At 47.2% G+C, this 21,094-nt stretch overlaps 1 long non-coding RNA gene across 2 annotated transcripts; it reads left to right on the plus strand.

Moving 5' to 3' along the window:
• Nucleotides 1-1,010: 1,010 nt before the first annotated feature.
• Nucleotides 1,011-5,979, plus strand: LOC146195220 (uncharacterized). Of its 2 annotated transcripts, none has more exons than XR_014705985.1 (3): nucleotides 1,011-1,073; nucleotides 1,164-1,326; nucleotides 5,804-5,979. It is a non-coding gene; the product is annotated as an uncharacterized LOC146195220 (long non-coding RNA). The 2 variants fall into 2 exon arrangements; XR_014705984.1 differs by lacking the exon at nucleotides 5,804-5,979 and adding an exon at nucleotides 3,136-3,440.
• Nucleotides 5,980-21,094: the final 15,115 nt, after the last annotated feature.

Consider the following 21,094-nt stretch of genomic DNA (forward strand, 5'->3'; position numbering starts at 1 on the left):
GCTCTTGAGGCCCTACTGAAAGAATGCCGCATCATTCATCGCAACGCTACTTCTTACCACCCTCAGACGAATGGCCTGACAGAACGTTTCAACCGTACTCTGAGTGACATGCTGGCCATGTACGTTAACGACGCCCATTCCAACTGGGACCAGGTTCTTCCCTTCGTAACCTACGCGTATAACACTGCGATACAAACCACCACTGGATTCTCTCCCTTCTTTCTTCTTTAAAGGGCCCATGAAAAGCTTGAAGCCGTGCTTAAGAAAGGCGCACGAGCGGTCGGTGTGCCTTCGCTAGTCAGCAAAGCGCAAAAAAATTTTAGGCTAACATCTTTAATAGCGCAGATATTGCATATTAAAAATGACGCTCCTCCTCTCCCGTCAATGTACCCCTCAACTCATACACGCCGATGCGCCGGCCAAAAAAAAAGAAAATGTCCGGGCCGACGCCCCGCCCATAATGCGTCACGAAGTGACGCCACCGACTCTCGGTTTGTTTACTTCCGGTAGTGCTCCGATTTTTTCCCCTTCGTGTTTGCGGAGCGGCGGTTCGCGTGTCGGTCGCCATGGATCGCATGGATCCCGAGCTCGAAGCGAGGCTGCGTGAAGCCGCTGCCGAGCTGGACTTTGATCCATATGATTATACTCCGTTTCGTGATCCGCTAGACAGCGACGACAGCAGCACGCCATCGACTGGCCCTTCTGAACCACCCGCTGGCAACGGAGACGACGGCCTACTATGGTGCGTTCCGTGGCGCACGCGCCACTGCACATAAGTTATTACAACTTTCTTATTTCACGAAATGCCATTTCGTGTTTGCTTCGCGGCCTTTTCACATTTTACTTATGCGCAGGTGCCGCTGCGGCCGCTGCGAAAGCATGCCCACACCTGAAGAAGATGTGTGCTGCCGCACCATGCCGGAGGTGCTGGTGGTGTGCCAGCAGGACGGCGGCTGCATTACGATCCACCCAGCGTTCCAAAGCGTGTGCCTAACGCCCGAATTCCTTCAGGCTGTGCACATTGCACGAGAGGAGGAGGGAGCGAACATCGATGGAGACGGAGATGTAAACAAGTAGGTAGTGCGGAAGCGTCAGGTGACAGATTCGCATTATTTTTTTTTGTGTGTGTATGATCCGTTTACTGTAAAGCGTGGCATTTTCAGGCAGCACCGCTTCATAGCCTACCGCTTGTTTACCAAGTGGATTTGGGGCAGGCTGGGCGAAGGCAACAGGGTGGTCCTGCCAGCCTGCGTCGTTTGCCGGGTTCGGCGTGAATTTCCGTCGGCGAGCTACATGGGATTCAGGCACCCTCCCCTTTAATCTCAGGTGATTGTCGCTTCACTGCATGCTGTATTCTATACTTTATCACGTGTGCAGGCGCACTGCTTCGAGTGGTGCATGGAAGTGCGTTTATTTTTAAGGTGGAAAAATAGAGAATGCTATTTTATGAACGCCAAGTTATTCACTGCGTCAAGTGTCTGTTTTGTGGCACTGTTTAAGAACAGACATCTCATTCCTCTAAAGTGCCAGAACTTGTAGATATCTAAGCAAGAAAGGTGTAGAGCTGTTAGTTAGTGAAAAATAAAGCCTGGGAAGAAAATTCAAATCCTAGTAAAAAAAAATACACATCCAAAAACAATCCAGAATGGATGACAATGCCGAGCATCGCCAAGTCTGCTTGAGCACATACTTCTAAGCATCTACCGTAAACATTCATTTATTTGGAATGGAATTTTATAGAAAAAAAAATTAAAATCGAAACACAGAATGCTTATGCCGAGGCAGCACAAGCATTCTGTGTTTTGAATGATACCGAGTGTGTGAGTGCTCAATACTGACACAATGAAATGAGTGCTTGAAGGTTTGTTTATTGATACTCCTAGCCGTGAATACATGACAACAGATCGCAGAATACATCCATTCCAGCAGTGGAGTAATACAGGTGAAGCACAGATCAAACCACAACTCTTGTTCCTGCATTTGCTGCTCTGAATTATTAATTTGAATTTATTTACAGTCTAATACGCTTGCAGAGTGTTACATTTCTTATCTCCAAGCTGCAGTAATAGCTGGTCCCTTTCAGGTGTGTTTGCCAAAGTGTAGGGGCAGCACTGCATATTTTCAAAACGTTGTGCAGGTTCAACCGTCCTTGAACCAAATTCCATGAGCGTTAGCCATTGGCCGCAGTCACAGCTGCTGCTGCCACTTCGATCTTGGCTCGCTTGCACTCTTGCTCAGCTTTTTGGCAATGGGCTAGTCTGGCTTCTCTTTGTTCAATGGTCTCGGCAGGCTGTCTGGCACGGTTGCAACCTCCGTCTATAGTGAGGTGGCTTATGTGCATGGTGTATTTCCGTAAGTTTCATGAAGGAGAAGGAGTAGATGAAACATTAAGACGATGATCATTGTAGCGCACGAAAATGTCTTGCAATTAGAAATTGATTGAGGCGATGTTTACTGTACAGAGGAGAGTGTGTTGTAGTTTTACTACGAGGTGTGATAGGTTGTGGCAATAGCATAGTGCTCTCATGTCTAAGCTATAAAGATGACATTGTTTGCTGCACAGCGTGAGAGTTCAAAGTCAACATTGCATTCACTTTGAGGTTTGTGCACGGGAGAAGTAGAGCGAATGCTCTAAAAGCCTTATTTTAGCTGTCTCGGCTATCACCAGCTGTCATGCCTGGACATAATTCCCTATTTCTTGATTATCAGCTGTATCTAACTGTGCATTACATCGCTCTCCTTTCACAGTGAATATATGTACACAAATTCTGCCAGCTAAGGTAGCCACTGCTTCTCATTTTGTAGCCTGTACCGCAGGAATCACTTAGTTGGGCTGGGAGACCTCGTCATTGCCTGTTCTAATATTTATCCCTCTGGCATTTTATAGAGCGAGGAGCTTCTTTCATAATTCATTCATTTGGCACTGTTGATAAGGATGTTTTTAACTTGTTCTCTTGCAATTTCTGGGGCCTGAACTTTGTTGACAGCTTGGCTTGTTATCTTGCTTCCTTGAGATCTGTGAATATGTTTCTAGTTTTTACTGTCGCTTTTCTATCTGCATATCTCCTCTTCTGTGACTTCTTTTCATGGTCGCTTTTTCCAGTGTTGGTGTTTACATTTTATTCATCTGTGCAGGATAGTCAAAGGAAAACGAAAGGCAGTATAGAACAGAGCACCAGATAGAAGGAGCAGAACTGAAGAATTTACAGCTTTGCAGAAAAAGACCACGATGAAATTTGCAAGGAGAGAAGAAGGGAGCACTTATCCAAGGGGAAGAGGTCATCTGCCTTGGGGCAGAGCATTCCGACCAGTTACGTGGGTGTGTGATGGTGGGCTGTCGGCTTTGACGGTTCCAAGCGGCCTCCACTGGCTTCTGCTTTGGTTATGTGGGCTGAGGCATTCCCAGTCTACGGTACGAGCAATGCACTTTGCAACACACTCTCATGCTGAGCAGTAAGCATCCTTCTCTTCATCAAGTTCAAACTACAACATACTGTTCAGCTGTGCGGCAAACATTGTGATCTTCACAAAGTACCATCTGCACCACTCCTTCATTTAACCTGGGTAAATATGGCATACACGTACGCCATCTGGACGAGTGCGGCCGAGGTTTGCTAGCGTAGTGTCGGACCAATTTAAGCAGTGTGACATAATTCGCAGTGGTTTCACATTACTGCACCTAAGCAGAATTGAGTGCACTCGTGCAATTTCTTTTGGAGGGGTGGGGGGGGGGGGCAGTTCTTTTCACTGCACTAGAGTATGCAGGTTGTGCCACAAATTTTTCTCAAAGTTGGCAAATCCCATGAATCCTTGCAGCTCATTGACCTATTTGTAATTTTTGTAATTTTTCAGCATATGTAATACCTTTCCTGCGGTTTCGGTCTGTTTTATATTGTCACAGACCCCGCCTTAACGATTAACAGAGGCGCGGGATCCACTTTACGGTTACCCGTCGTCCCTCTATGAGGTTTGAGAACACAGTTAAAAGTTAGGCCGGTCAACCAGTGAAGTGCGTGTTGGTGTGTGATCAAGGAATAAATTTATGCGTCACTTTTTTAACACACAATGGGAACATATATAGGTAGTAGTCCAAATTACACTGCATAAAAAAATTAATAAAACACCAGGACATGATAGTAATAAAAAACGACTCAATAAATGACAAGAGGAAAAAACCGACAATGAACAAACGCTGCGATAAAGAAGACTATAAAATAACAAAGCAAGTATTCCAGAGATAGTAAGTAAGGGCGAGAGTTACACAAAAACACAGCGTAAAATACTAAGCCAGGTCAAGGTTTAAACAAAGCCAAAAAGAATATTCAATTAACCGACAGTCTGTAGCAAAACCTGATTCTCACAGCCTTCTTATCTAATGAAGTATCGTAATCGCAGAGTTGGCCGGTAGCGGCGGCCGTACAGGGAGTGGGGACGACAAGTTGGTCGTGGGCTGGGTGAAAAAAACAAGGCACTTTCCTGAAGCAAGCAGCCACGAGAGTAAACGTTTTTGTATAGCAGGCCATCACATAGGCATAGGCAAAACTGGCTGTTCGAGGTTGGGTCTTGAGCAGCAGCTAAGAACGACTCCAGATGCTGATCGGTGTGTTCCTCGGTTCAAAAGGTATGAGTATTTGGAAATCTCTGAGATAAAGCAGTGACGTAATGATCAAAGTTGTCCGCGTCGCATTCCGTCGTGGCAGGTGGCAACCAGGAGAGGCAGTCTCCATCTGCGTGCCGTCGGCCACTTTTGTATGAAATGCTGTAGTCGTATTCTTGCAAGCGAAGTTCCCAGCGGGCTAGGCGACTAGACGGATCACAGAGATTGAGTAGCCAGCATAGGGAATGGTGATCGGTTACTACTACGAAAGGCTCTCCGTACAGGTAGCAGCAAAACCGCTGCACGGCGAAAACAACCGCGAGACATTTCTGCTCGGTGATGGTGTAGTTGTGCTCAGTCTTGCTTAGAGTCCGACTGGCGTAAGCAATCACATGTTCACAGTCGTCATAGCGCTAAACGAGGACAGCACTGAGGCCTATGCCACTTGCGTCCGTGTGCACTGAAGTTGGAGCAGAAGGGTTGAAATGCCGTAAGATAGGATGCGATGTTAGGAGGAACCTCAGTTGTCGGAAAGGATGAGTCGCATTACCTCACCGACTTGAACTTGTGCAGTGTGCAAAATGGCTCCATTCTGCACAGCTAGTACACTGCAAGTCATGTACTTTGCGCTGTAGCCTGGCGAGTCACAGCAACCATCCCCTGCCAGGTCTGTTGTTGTCCCTACAAGCTCACTAGCAAGTTCTGCTTGCCTTTGCTGAAAAAGCTGCAAAGAAGGAGATGTTCAATTTAGTCTACAAACTTGCAGTCATGTGATTGCCTTAATGCATATTAGGATGAGGGGGGCAGATTTCAAATGCTGCATTGCTTTTCACTTTCCTCACAGCACATTTACTAAAAAAAAATATTGCAAAAATTATGCCTTCAGTACTAGAGCATGCAGCTGGTCTATTAAACATGTAGCCAAAGGCAACAGAGATGTGCAGTAGCAGGTGCATTGCACTGCAATGCCTCCGCTGTTGCATATATGCTGCATTTTATATGTTTTATATGTTGCATTGTAGCTTCAAGTTGTTGTCATGAAAGGATGCGACATCTAGTTATCGAGTTAATGACATATACTTTGACTTGAATGTTGTATGAGAGATATCCTTATTGTCAAACCTCCTTTCTGGCAGGTAGCAAGTATGCCCGTTGGTAGTTGTAGTAGGTCCTCTCTGTGATGCCTTGCACCCCAATGGATTGCAGGAACCGAAGAACTGAAGCTATACCGCAGCCAGAGAACAAGATGCCTGCAGCCAGGAGGACATTTCTTGCTGCTTTTCCTTCAACCAGTGGTTGGCTTTTTCAGAGGAAAGAATGCTGCAGTGAGCATGTCCCCTTCACAGTCACAAGGCTTCCCGCTATGCTAAAGTAAAGGGTTCTTGTTTTCCCGCACATTGTTCAGGTCTCAAGAAGCTGCCGCAGGCATCCCTCGAACACAAGGAATTTTCGCTCTTTGTAGAGGGGTTCCTCAATCGCTGACTGGGCCGTTTCATCCTGATGGTCGCTGAAAAAGAAGTGCAGTGATGTCAGCGATTGGTGCCGTGTGATTGTTAATATTATGAACTAATACGTAGCAGCCGTGGATGTTCATCTCGGAATGTCTTGGCTGTAAAATGTGCTGAATAAAGCTGCTGTCAAAGTTTATAGTAGGTATGCATTTTTTTTTCATTCTATCAACAGGGAACAGAAAAATGTCATGGCAAATTAGGTACACTTTAGGGCTACGCAACTTATATTTTTTTCCCAACAGAATCAAATATCCTTGTGCATCTTAGTGACTTGTTCAAATATTTGTGCAAAATTAAACTTCAAAGTGCATGTGATGGCTCCGTAGTAGCTCTAAAGACAGCACTAATGTACACTAGGCAGACACAGCATGACCATATTATGTAAGGAAAATTTGCCCTTTTGCTACCTGACGCAACTGTGAATAACCTAACACCACGTCCGAGATTAGTGGTGTGCAAGGTATGTATGAGGCATGGTCTCTATGGACTCATCAAGGCAATATTTGTTGACCCATTGTGAGTATTACCACATCCTTAATCATGTCAAGCCATGCATGAGAGTTATGAACGCTATCATTCGAATGGACTGTGTCACAGGGAGGGTATATTTGCAGGTTTAAGTGAGTCAATATGTGACACATAGGTGACTTATTTCGTTAAGTTTTCTTTTTTTTTTTGCCTAATGAACAGTGCTTAAATGACAAATTTTCTTGCCTGCCATAGCCAGCAAATGCACAAAAGTGGATGAAAGAAGTTCTAACGAGCGGCCAGTGATAGCAGTAACCGGCCAGTGATAGCAGCCTGCCACCGACTTCTCTGGTGGCAGGCTTCTCTGTTTAAACCTTGGTGCTGACTAGAGATTTAAATCCAATAGACACCTGTGCGCCTGGAAAAATTTCATATATTTAAAATTATTCGCAAGCACCCCATCTACGTTTAATGTAATCAATCATATAGCTCTTGTAGTACATTTTCACAACACTACAACATCTTTATCAATAATGACTTACCAACAGAATGGCACTCCCACATTGTGTTGCCACAGTATGCGTGCGAGTAGTTGAAGGCCCCGCTGGTGATTCTTCCTGCAGACAGATATTCATAATTATAATGATGGTTGCAGATTTGAAATTTTTCATGCTTTCATTTTCAGGTGCTGTGTAGAGAACTGCCCGTAACAAAATGCAAACATTGTCAACTTGCTACACATACACAAATATTCTGAAAGTGGAGAACTGATATGACTAAAAAATTTGCACAGACAAGCTGTAGTTTGTGGAGTTTCAAGAGCCCTGAAAAATTTGGAGGCATGTTAGCAGCACAAACAAAAGACACAGTGCAGGACAGTCGACTAATACACTGTTCCATGAACCAATCCAGCAGCTCATTATTTTTGAACGTCGGGTCTCCCATGTTAATCCAGTTAATATATGTGCTCCGAGTTTCTTTTTTCGGTGTGCCAGTGCACACCAAAGCCTTGCATCATCCACTAAACAAAATTAACTATTTGAACTCCAAAATAATCTCATCTATACAGGAAGAGCTACATTTTAATTGCTTCCAGAAGGTGCCTCAAGCGATGATCGAGCTTGTGCATGGAAGCAGACATAACATTTGCACTAATTTGCATAGCTTACTTACTCGGGCAATAGAGCCATCATATGCAATATAATACAAAGCTGTTCAGTACAGTTGAAAATTAAGTGTGTACATATGTCAAAACACTTGCATCATCCACTGGACAAAATGAACTATCCAAAATATTCTCACCTCTACAGGAAGAGCTGTGGTATTTGGATCACCTCCCGTAGGTACCTGAAGCAATGGTTGAACACGTAACTAACTGCATGAAAGCATAATGACATAGCAACAGTTGTGCTAGTTTATATAGCTTCTAGCAATAGAGCCATCATATATGCGTGCAACATATTCCAAAGTTATATATGTGGCCTAAATATTCATAAATATAAATATAAAAGCATATATACATTCTTATTACTAGCATGATAACAGTACTAACCTGTCCAAAGGAAACCTGTGTAGTGCTGAGGTCTTTCGGGCTTCCTGGCGATGATGGTTTGCCATGCTAGGAAAAGAAAGGAAATTTGTGCGTTATCAACATTGTGTTAATGGCAGTTTTATTATTCTGCACATGAATGAGAATGAAAGGAGACAAAAGTCTGCAAGTGCAAGGTCATAAGGGATACCTTCTTTTTTTTTTATCTATATACCACATGTTATTTTTCCTTCCACTTGGTATTTAATCATCTTTCTGCCTAAAATCGTTACAGGACTAATTCTGATCAATATCACCACAAAAGTATTTAAAAAAAACCTACATTTACCTTGGACTCGACTGTTGGCTCCTTTCATTAATTGTATCATAACGAGCCAATTTCCCCTTCATTTTTCCGCTTCATGAATGAGAAAGACATGCATATACAGGTGTTAAAAGGCAAAGATCAAGAGCAGACTAAACGCACTGTAAAATAAGCATATCTTTAGGTGGGTGGGGGAGGGGGGGATGCAGTTGATCTGTATTATTAGTGTGCTGGTATTTTTTTATTACAAGTCAGGCTTGGTTTATGGGGTTCAACGACCCAAATTCGACTCAGACGAGGCGCCGCACAGCACTGAGTGACATCGCACAGCACATGTACAGGTGCGGACGTAAGTAAACGGAGCAGCTAGGCTTTTTCAGTCAAATTGCCTTCCTCACTGGAGATCAGGAAATATTTGTCCGTGAAAGGGCACTTGCGTCTACTACCGGTCCACGCATCCCACGACTACCAGTTTCAAACATGCACCGAGTGAAAAATGAAGAAAAAGCGTGCTCCGTTTACTTTTGTCCGCACCGGTACGCGGGCACCTTGCTTGCGCTTCCGTCGAAAAGCGGCCGCTGTGCCTTGGGCACAGCAGTCGACCACCCTAACCCACTGCACCACCCAGGCAAATTATACTGCGATTGTTGTGATCGCGTACACGTTAGTGTATGTTAATTCATGGTTCCATGTGCGCAGGTCGCCTTATCTTTTTTTTTTTTCCCTTATCCGCGCGCCGCAGGGCGAGAGCTCCCTTTCATACATTTTCAGCGCCTTAACTTGTAGTGGTCCTCTCGCAAGAGCGATTTGCGCGCAAGGAATCTGCGCCTGCAAAACTTGCGCTAGGCTTCATGCACTTCCATGCGAGACTCCGAGCCATGCTACGCGTGTTTCCACAATAACTCGCAACCCAGAAAACTTACCATTCCAGGGAGAAACTGCGTCGGCAAATCGTCGGACTTGAGGCGTTGACGTCTCATGTTGAGGCCAGTTTGCTGCGCCAAACTGGGATTATACTGGTATGCGTCACGGGAAAAGTGGCGGCCACAAACTCTGAGCTCCTGGCGCTTGTCCGACGATGACAGCCCGACGCGTTGGAGCCAGCTTTCCCGCGTGACACCTTGCTTTGTAGGGACACGATGTCGCATTATAACATCTTTCCTTTCCTCGGCTTTACAGCCAACTACACAGCAATGGTGGTCCATTGCAGACCAGAAAAAAAGCAGCAGCAGTTGAGATCGCGAGATTTCAAGACTGACAACCGGGCAACACGTGCTTTTGCGAGCAGACGGATCTCTCTCGGCCGGAAGTGTTCCGCTTCTATCAAGATGCGCGCAGAATTCTTACCTTTCTTTAATGTACAATAATAACTAACGAATAAAATACTTCTTTCAGGAAGAATAGTGCTAATTTTAAAATCTATAATTGCAAAAATTACACGTGACGTCATATGGCCATGGCCAATGATAACGCTAACCCCAATGACGTCGCATGGGCTGGGCGGCTGAAAACGCACGGTGGTGTGTCGCCCAAATCGGCGGCGAGCGGCAATTTTCCAAAATTATTTGTAAATTACAGCTAACACGCAGAGCTTTTTGAATGTGATCTCGATGCTCACTAAGACCACCTCTAAACACATGTAGCATCAAAATACGGCCTTAAATGGCGTTTCAGGGGCCCTTTAAGGGCGCGAGCCAACCTGCACAATGGACGCGCTTTTGCCCTACCGCCCTGATGTTTCTGAATCAACGTCACTCTCGGACGCCGCCCAGTACGCAGAAGAATGCCGCCAGCTAGCTCGCTCGCTTACAAAGGAAAACCAGTGGCAACAAAAACACCATCGTGACACTGGCGAGGCTCCTTCTTATGCACCCAACACCTTGGTGAGGCTCTGGGTTCCTGCCACAATCGCCGGCCTTTCAAGAAGCTTCTTGCTCGGTATCACGGTCCATACCGAGTCCTTCAAAAAACATCTGTCAACTACGTAGTTGAGCCCGTTACGACCTCTGCGGCCTTGCGTCGCCGTGGACTCGAAATAGTTCATGTGGACCGAATCAAACCATACTACGATCCGTCTGTCCTTTCGGCTCCATGAGTCGACAGGATGGTTTTTCTGCCCGGGGGGAAACTGTAGTTTGGTAATCTTCATCGTTATTGCCACTGACGTGCATCGCGTGCTGGCGCTCTCGAGAACGAAGAAGTTGGTCGTTGTCTTCGTGATTCGGTACGCCTGACGCTCCACTGCGAATTCATCCTGAGCAGCTGAATCCCTCTGCGTGGACTGAATAGACACACCCCCTACAATATATATATATATATATATATATATATATATATATATATATATATATATATATATATGTATGTATATATATGTGAAGGAAAGAAGCCAACAGGCGAGGCCAAGGAAAACATTGGGGATAGTACTTTATGTATTTTTTATTATTACTTGGGTAATCACAGAAATTAGTAATGTAATCTGTTACACAGATTACATTACTAATTTCTGTGTCCTTCAGCGTAGAAAGCCGACATAAAGGGTTGTGGTCGGTGATGACGGAGAAAGGGAGCCAAACAAGTAAGGGCGAAACTTTGTAATGGCCATCATGAATAATTGGTCGAATCATGTCGGGTAAGTTCGGAGGCTCACAGAAATCCATACTTGCGACAGTGATGACATAGGCAAACGGCCAAATTGCAGGGAAATGCGACGCAGCTTAAGAGCATCGAACGTGCAACTGTGTTTGATGATGGCCGTAGCAGAGTGTAAAATACCTTTAGTAAAGAAAAAGTTGTACAGCTCCTCCTCGATTACCTTTAAAAGGAGACGAACCCTGCATTCTTTAGACATCCAGTTATTCACCGCTTTGCAAGTATACGTTGCGTGCGTTTCGCCAGGAATTTGAACTCACTGGTGTTAAATCGAGTCAGTCAATTTTCGTTTTGTAGTGGCATCCCCTAACAGTTACGCATCTTCACTTCCAAGCAGTCCCAGCTTGTTAAGGCGCTTCATGCTTCCAAACACATGTCCGTAATACTGACACGTGCATTACAGCTAGAAGAAGAAGGAGCGAAAAGGGACGAAGTAGAGACGTTGAAGTGCCCGCCCGTACCTGTTTCCCGCGTTCCTGACTCAGCTCTACCGGTGCCCTTGTTTAGCGGTTACAGCAGTTCTTTAGTGTAAGAACCGTTACACGTCTGGTGGAGTCGTGCTGGGCATACGCTTCCCGACCTGCGTACGCCTACGAGATAAGAACACGGAGCTCACACCGAGTCATCAGCGCCCTAGTCGCCGTCTCCGCGGCCAGTCACCTGAATTCGGACCTCTCATCACACCGACGAGGACGACGCAGCCTCGACCGACGGTCCCACCGGAAATGACCACAGATAGTAGGTCCCCGGCGCCCATTCTGCACCACACGCCGCGAACACCGCCTCATTTCATGGCGATGCATACGAAGATGCGGAGGACTGGCTGAACACCTTTGAGCGGGTCGCCCGCTACAACGGCTGGACCGACGACCGTAAGCTCCATAACGTGTTTTTGCTCATGAAGACTCCTGCTAGGACATGGTTCAGAACCACGAGAACAACCTGTCCACCTGGGAGACATTTCGCATAAATCTCCTAGCTACTTTTCCCAACGCAGAACGCCGGGAGAAAGCGGAAGCTGCGCTTCCTTCCCGCGACCAGCGCACTAACGAAAGCGTCCGAATGTATGTGGAGGACATGACGGGCCTCGTCAAGCGTGCCGACCCCTCCATGGCGGAGGAGAAGAAGCTTCGCCACCTCATGCGCGGGGTCAAGCAGGAGCTTTTCTCCGGTCTGGTGCGCAGTCCACCGCGTACTGTTGCCGAATTCCTCACTGAAGCGACCACCATTAGGTCGACGCTCCTGCAACGAGCCCGGCAATACAATTGAGATGTAAGCACCCTTGGGCCCCCTATGTCTTCGATGCCGCGGGGGACTGAGGTAGCCGTTCTACGTGACCTAAACAGGTCGATCATCAGGGAGGAATTACAAGCCCTCCAGCTGTCTCCCAGCGCGCCGTCTGTAACATCGCTATCTCAAGTTGTTCGGGACGAGATGCGCCTGGAATTGCAGCAGCAACGAGTCTCTGAGATTCGTAGACAGACTGAGGTCAGACCTACATATGCAGCTGTCCTCTGTCAGGCGCCAGCACTAGTCTACGATGTGAATACCGCCTCTCAAGCAGCGCAGCAGCCTGGTTTTTCTCGTGTGCCAGCTCGACCAGTCTATCAGCGGCCATGGAAATGTGATGTGTGGCGTACACCGGACCGGCGGCACCTCTGCTACCACTGTGGCGAGGAGGGTCTTCTGTACAGGGCCTGCCCATATCGCCGAGTGGGCCTGCATGGTTTTGCGCCCGATGATCCTTGCCCACAGAACGGCGAACGACCATTCGAAATCGAAGCTTACCTGTCGGCTCGTCAGAGGCCTGGAACATACGGTCGTTATGACTCTAGATCATCGTCTCCTCGGCGTTACCGGTCTCCAAGTTCTCGCCGAGACGCCTGCAATCCTGAGCGGCGCTCTCCCAGTCCAGATCGGGAAAACTAATTCCAGCGGTCTTCGGAGGCAACGCCGCTGCTGTCGGGAAAACCGAAGATCCTCCGTCGCCGATACGCCGAAACGTTGATTTCTTACAGGGGGAGGGTAGTGACAGCATCCGACATGTACCTATGATCTGTGAGTTAAAATTGTCAATACTAAAGCTGTCGCTTTATCTGATACTGGGGCAGATTATTCGGTGATGAGCCATGCCCTCGCCCAGGACTTGAGCAAATTTTTTACGCCGTGGTTGGGCCCAGCATTCGCACGGCTGGAGATCACCTCATTAGCCCGGCCGGAAGGTGCATAGCCCGAATCAGCATCCGCGGTTTCGTCTACGTCGGTGAATTCGTCGTCTTGCGCGAGTGTTCGAGGGATTTGATCCTGGGCCTTGACTTTCTACAGGCAAACGGTGCTGTGATCGACTTACATTAGGGACGAGTCACATTTTCGACAAAGCAAGCCTTGGCGCACACTGACACAGAAGACCCAGGAGTCAATGCTCTGCGTATTGTCGAAGACGACGTATGCTGCCACCACGGTCCAGTGTGCTGGTGTTAGTTATTAACGACCAGTCTCATGACTACGAAGGGATTGCGGACAGTAACCCTTCGCTGTTACTCGAGAAGGGAGTGGCTATTGCTCGCGGTATTGTCGACCTTAGTGACGGCTGTGCGACAGTTTTCCTGACAAATTTCACCATTGAAATTTTAACACCTCGCAAAGAGAACGGCTGTCGCCTTCCTCCACGATGTAGATGGGCTGCCGCATCTGTACCTCGTGGAGATGAATCTTCATGACGATGCCTCAGCACACAACGCCCTTCAGAAGGTTAAAATCAACCCGGGTTTGTCACCTCATCAAAAGAACCTTCTGTCGCCCCTGCTACTTGATTTTAAAGATTGGTTCGCGACGAGCTCTAAGGTCGGACGTACGCCGGTAGCCAAGTATCGCATCGTCATCGATTCAGACACGCCACCAGTTTGTCAGCGTCCATACCGTGTTTCGCCTAAAGAGCGGGAGGCTATTAGAGTGCAAGTCGATGAAATGCTTGCAGGCGATGTTATACAGCCGTCAACAAGTTCGTGGGCGTCGCCTGTCGTCCTGGTGAAAAAGAAAGACAACACTTCACGATTGTGCGTTGATTACAGGAAACTGAATCAGGTTACAAAAAAGGATGTGTACCCACTACCCAGGATCGATGATGGGCTTGACCGACGCCGAGACGCCAGGTTCTTCTCTTCCTTAGATCTGAAAAGCGGATATTGGCAGATCGAGGTGGACGAGCGAGACCGCAAGCCAACAGCTTTCGTGACGCCCGACGGTCTGTACGAATTTATGGTGCTCCCGTTTGGGCTCTGTTCTGCGCCGGCCACATTTCAACGCATGATGGACACTGTTTTAGCTGGTCTGAAGTGGCAGTCATGCCTTGTGTACCTGGACAATGTGGTCATCTTTTCGTCTAGTTTCGAACAAACCTTGCAGCAATTGCGCATTGTCCTTCAAGCTCTCCAGTCTGCGCAATTAACTATCAAGCCAGAAAAATGTAATTTCGCCTTCGAGGAACTCGTTTCTTGGGACATGTGGTCAGCGCACAAGGTGTTCTCCCAGATCCCGCCTAGACTTCAGCCGTCTCCAGTTTCCTACGCCCAACCGACAAGAAGGCCCTCCGACGTTTTCTGGGCCTGTGCGCCTATTACCGCCGCTTTGTTAAAGATTTTTCTCGCCTAACTGAGCCATTGACAGCCTTGACTCGAGGTAACACACCCTTTTTATTGGGGTGTGCTCAAGACGAAGCCTTCAAGGAACTCCGTCGCCGCCTGCAAAGTCCACCGATACTAGCTTATTTTGACGAGAATGCAGACACAGATATCCACACTGACGCCAGCAATGTCGGCCTCGGAGCGATGCTCACGCAGTGGCAGGATGGTGCAGAGCGAGTCGTCGCCCACGCGAGCCGTACACTTTATCGTCCGGAAAGGAACTATTCCACCGCAGAAAAAGAGTGTCTTGCCGTCATCTGGGCTCTGATTAAGTTCCGACCGTACACATACGGGCGACCGTTTCGTGTTGTCAGTGATCATCACTCGCTATGCTGGCTAGCCAGCATTAAAGATTCTTCTAGGCGGTTGGCCAGGTGGAGCCTCCGGTTACAGGAGTACGACATGAGAGTCATCTATAAGTCGGGCCGGCAGCACCAAGACTCAGACTGTTTATCACGAGCACCCGTAGAACCGGCTACGCAAGACATCACCGAAAAATGTCCTATCCTTTGTGCCGTCAGCATCTCTCGTATGGCGCAACGCCAACGGACCGACTCTAAGTTGTCGCACTCATTGCGTACCTGGAGGGTATTAATGCTAGTGTACCCCGTTTGTTTCGTTGTGGGCTGCGGTCCTTCACTCTACGGCATGGAGTGCTCTACAAGCGCAATTTTGACAGCACCAGGGAGACGTTTCTGCTTGTGGTGCCATCCCAGTTACGGCCCGAAATCTTGAGCGCTTGTCATGATGAACCATGAGCCGGCCACTTGGGGATCAGTCGCACACTGGCAAAGATTCGGCTGAAGTACTACAGGCCCAGTTTACTACCATCAGTGCGTAAATACGTAGCAATATGCCGTGATTGCCAACGGTGCAAATCTCCTCTTACACCAGCTGGCTTCCTGCAGTCTAGAGAACTCCCAAAGACCCCCTTTAAGCAAATTGGCATAGACCACCTCGGTGCTTTTCCGAAGTCGTCCACTGGAAAACGGTGGATTGTGGTCGCGACGGATTACTTGACGCGGTACGCTGAAACTGCGTCACTTGCAAGCGGGACTGCTGCTGAAGTCGCCGAATTCTTTTTCACGACATAGTCCTGCGTCATGGGGCTCCTGCAGCTATCGTTACCGACCGTGGAGCTGCATTTACGGCTCGCTTCACTCAGGCTGCACTGAAGCTCACGCACACCAGCCATAGACGTACAAGTCTACCACCCACAGACAAATGGCTTGGTGGAAGGCCTCAACAGGACCTTGACCGACATGCTTTTCATGTATGTTGATGTCGAGCACAAAACACGGGACCAAATTTTTCCATACGCAACATTCGCGTATAGTACCGCGCAACAAGAAACGACGCGGTTCACTCCGTTTGAATTTGTCTTCGGTCGCCACGTAACCACCCCCCTGGATGCTATGCTACCCGTGGACCTCCCTGACAGTGAGACTGAACTTGACGTCGATGTCGTCACTTATGTTCAGCGCCCGGAAGAAGCAAGGCAACTGGCCAGACAGCGTAGTCTTCGCCAGCAGCAGATCGATGATGACTGCTACAACCTTGGACGCCGTTACGTTACCTGCACCCCGGGCGACTACGTGTGGATCTGGACGCCCGTTCGTCGCCGCGGACTGTCCGAAAAGTTACTGCGCCGCTACTTCGGCCCTTACCTTGTTGTCCGCCGCCTCAGCGACGTAACGTATGAAGTTGTACCAGCCTCGCCGGCTCATTCATCGCACAACAGTAAGCGCAGTGACGTTGTGCATGTGGTGCGAATGAAGCCCTACTACGAGTGAACCTCCGATTGACTTTCAGGCTGCATGTAGTCTTCCCTGTGATGCCAGACTATTGGTATAACTCTTGAATGCTTTCTCTTCCCGCTCTTCAGTCTGACAGTAACACCGTATCGGGGCGATGCTCCAGAGGAGGGGGCAGTGACACGTGCATTGGAGCTACAAGAAGAAGGAGCGAAATGGGACGAAGTAGAAGACGTTGAAGTGCCCGCCCGTTCCTATTGCCCGCGTTCCTGACTCAGCTCTCCCGGTGCCCTCATTCAGCGGTTACAGCAATTCTTTAGTGTAACAACCTTTACAATATGGCCCCTAAGAAAAAAGCAACCTTGCTTAGCTTGACTGTGGAATCCCAGCGATTTTACTAGCTGGCCCGCTCGTATTGGTGACCAACTCCTCCACGTCTTCGACTGCCTTGCAAAAAAAGCAAGTACCGCAACATCTGGATGCCGTTCGTCGCTTTCTGGAAAATGGTGTCACCGGCAAAGTATGGAATCCTGCGAGTCGTCGGCTTCAAAGATTTTAAGAATGATCTTTAATGATCTATCCAGCACCTGTTATTATACTGTTAGGGTTTATTTACAGGGGTGACTTTACCTTCTTCTTCGTCTTCTTTTTCTTCTTCTGCCTTGATATATGGCACATACCCACGAAGGGGCATTGACCAGGGTTCAGTGTGGACTGCCAAATGTCTTACACTAACTGAAATAGTGCAATAAAGTAATTGTCAAATAAATAAAAACATAATATTTAAGATCACAAAATAGATTTAAAGGAAAAAATAGGAAGCGAAAACTCGGAAGTTTGTAAATTTGGAATACAATTAGCAAGGGAATCTGTCCTTTGCTTTGATATAGTTATGTAAGTACTGACAAATTTGAGGCAACGCAAATCCTTTCGCACTCGCACCGAAGGAGAGTAGAAGCGGGACTGACAACGTAAATCCCTAGCGCACAATTGGAGTTTCTAAATGCACCCTCCTATGATGTGAAAACCTTCGGCAAGCAAGAAGGAAGTGATCAATATTTTCAATCTTACCGCAAGCCTCGCAAAGGGGTTGTGGGGCTAAACCCGCATCTACATAAATAACGATGTCGGCGAGGAATCCTGCATCTTATGAGAGTCATCTTTACTTCACACTGCCGTGATTTACATGAACGAACTTTCCATGCGTATATGAGATGCTGGTATTCGGCTGTAGATAGGAAGGGATCATTGCATGAAGCGGCTAGGTATTGATAACGCTGGAAACGGGACCTTTCAAAAATGGTGATATTAGGGATGGTACATAAAACAGATGCATCAAGAGCTGATATAGCCAGGAAATCTGCCGCTTCATTCTGGAACATACCGCAGTGACCGGGGACCTAGATGAAGCGTATTTCTTTCACCCACCCCGGTATGAAATACTTTAGTTAGCGGCTCAACAGGGCATCCCGTGTTGACCCCAGTGACAACAAACAGAAAGAGAGTCTGATAGAAAAATTAATTTTGATTGACTGCAGGAAACCTTTAGTCGTGCTAGCCCAATTGCCAAAAACTCTGCTAAAATATTGGTGTTAATCCGGGACATGCACCGAGAAACTCCAGGAAAGAGACTGAAAAAAAATCCAATCGCTGCTTTCTGTGCAGTCACAGACGCATCAGTGGCAAAACAGTGTGATAAGGGAACTATTCAAGGTGATCACATAGGAGATTTGATATTAGACTTGAAGGCAAGTGCTTCACATTAGATGGAACTATAAAATCATAATTTATATCCACAAAAAACGTTGAGCAACCAATAGGACACATAGAACCGAGGTCCACACCAATATTTGCTAAAATGCTCTGCGTCAAAACAACTTGTGGTATGCAGACCCTTGGCCACTGGTAAATGAGAAAGAGGGCGGGGATTGACACCAAATAGGTATCATGGGGTATCAACGTAAAGATGGCGAGCTTCTTCCTCTTTCTCACGCTTTCTTTTTCTCTCTTTGCCGCTGCCTGATAATGTCACTAAATGCAGGCCTTCGCCCTGCAGTGGGTATAATTAGTGTGATGATGATGATTATGATGATGATGTATCGACGAGGGATCTCAGCCAATTTTATTCCTAGACATGCAGCTGTGCTTAAGCATATTTTCTTGCAGTTTGGTGCCGCTGTGCGGAAACGGTACTATCGTAGTTATAACCACGAACGGTAATGATATACGATATGGCAGCGGCCTTTGTTGTAAACGATTGCTGCTTTCGTTTTGAGTGGGCACACACCAGCTGTTGCTTGTATCCGCAGGCAACAGCTTCCCGTTTGCATGACTTCCTTGTACGCTGCTGCGCGTTTTGACTTCGAGCCTAAAGCAACGATGTCATGTCGCAATGAGAACTTCCCGTCATGCTGCAGCTTTGGTCTTTGGGCCACATGCGTTGGCACTAAGATGTATGTGTTAAGCGGGGTCTCATTATAGGAGTTAGCAGAGTAACACCCTTTCAGCCGTTTCAGTCCCCGAACCATTTCAATTGCATGCTTTCAATCAATCACCAATTGGAGCTATGGAGAGCCTTTCACAGGCCGCAAGCAGTGACAGACGTAAGCAGGTGTAATTATCTTGCTATACGTATCCCCTCCGACGTCTCCACATTAAACCAAAATGGTCCAAGTTCTATCCAGGATTCACACTGAACAAATAGCAGTGTGTACTGAGGTCATGCGAATAGAATATGTTCTGCCGCGAAACGGCCATTGGCCCTGGGTGATTGTAGGCGTTTTCATGTCTCAGTTTAATGGTGAACTAAAAAGAATTTCTCATTTTAGCAATCTCCTTCTTTTCTTAAGTCAGTAACTGTCAGATCCATATGATGAAGCAGGTAAATCGTCTTGCGCGCATGTCTTGTGTTACCTATACGTTCTAAAGCACCCAAGTTGCAATTCCCCGCCTACTCACTTCGCTTTTTGCATTATTCGTGCTTGTTGTAGTCGGCACGTAGTGATGAGACTTCCTACTTTGGTGAGCGACAGACAGTTTTGGAATTTTTGCTTCCCACATAGTAATTTGTTCCCGTATAGCAACGGCCACTACCCTGCTCTCCTCGGCTAACACCCTTCCTCCGGCGCTGCACCCGGTGTGGTCCGCGTAACGTGCTGCTAGGAGCGTTACTGGGACCATATAAGAATTTTGTACCTAAAAGAAGGTAAACGAACTGTGGGAAAGTTTCCCCAAGTTTTAAATTCACTCCACGCTAGTGTTTATGATAAACATTTTGTCTCCGTAATTTAAAAATGTCTGTTACGCTCACGGTGCAGGTTTTAAGAAAGCTCTGTGTAGCCAAAATCTGTGCTGTTCACCAATAAGCAAATACTCTGTCAGAATCATGGCTGTGAAATAGACGCTCCTGATCGTTTAAGTGTTGTGAGTAATATGGTTTTTATGGCACCAGCTTATTAGAACATAGATTTATGAGGTATTCTTCAAATTTCATATATACTAGCAGAAGGAGACGGAGCCCTTACGGTATCCTAGACAAAAGTGGCTTGCATATTAATTTTTTAGAGGCATCACGCTATTCACCGTTTGTCGGTATTTTTTGCAATGCACACAAAGTGAATTACAATGTTTACTAGGGCAAGAAAGATTGCAGTTGCACCAGAAGAGAGGACGTTATTTACTTGAGCCTCAATCTGTATATATACCGGGTGTCCCAGCTAACTTGAACCAAGGGTTATAAAATAATATATTTGAGGTAGGTCAGTGAAACCAGTTGCATACAACTACCAGCCTGCTTGCGCACTACAGGCAATTTTTTGTTTTGCAATTAGTTAATTGGCTAATTATGTAAATTTTTTTAATTTAATAAATATTCACCTTAGACCAAAAATGTGAATTGGAAAGTTGTAGAGCACCTTCAGAAACCCCCATTCCATTAATTGCGATAAAGAAAGTCTCACGTGTATCTTTTTTCCGGGCTCAAAAGAAAGCCCGCGAAATACAAATAATACCACGTGACTAGCGCATTTGAGCGCATTGATCATGGTGCTCTCAGTCGTGGTTTGATCGAACGAAATCAGCTGCGGCCGTGACCCGATGGTCCCGTTGCAGCGGCAGGCAGAAATGTTAGCGATGGTTGGAGCGAGCTCGAGCTCGCCCGTCGTCACCGCGATCTTGGCCAGGCCTGTGCACCGCAGCAGCCTACATCATGACAGGCGGATGACGATAAAGAACCCTCAAATGAAGGTGCAGCGCTAATTTTAGTCGAGTCACATGTCATCTCGCCCCTTTACCCAAGCCTGTATGCGCAGATTCAGTGGCTGATACCTTATCGCTGATCCGTTTGCCGTAAAGTTCGCTGATGGGAGAGAAGGAGGGTTTGTTAGAATCCCGGTGGTGTCGGCTCGCCGCTTTCGGTGCTACTGCACCATCACGTGGGCCGGCTGCCGGACGCGGCGAAGAAGCCATCGCAGGCATATCGGCCTGCCGCTTTAACGGGGCAAAGGAGACACGGCCGCAGCTAATTTCGTTCGCTCAAACCACGACTGAGAGCACCACAATCGCGGCGCACAAATGC

Source organism: Amblyomma maculatum, chromosome 3, assembly GCF_055883805.1.
Source record: "Amblyomma maculatum isolate TAMU_Amacu chromosome 3, ASM5588380v1, whole genome shotgun sequence".
NCBI classification, from domain to species: Eukaryota; Metazoa; Arthropoda; class Arachnida; order Ixodida; family Ixodidae; genus Amblyomma; species Amblyomma maculatum.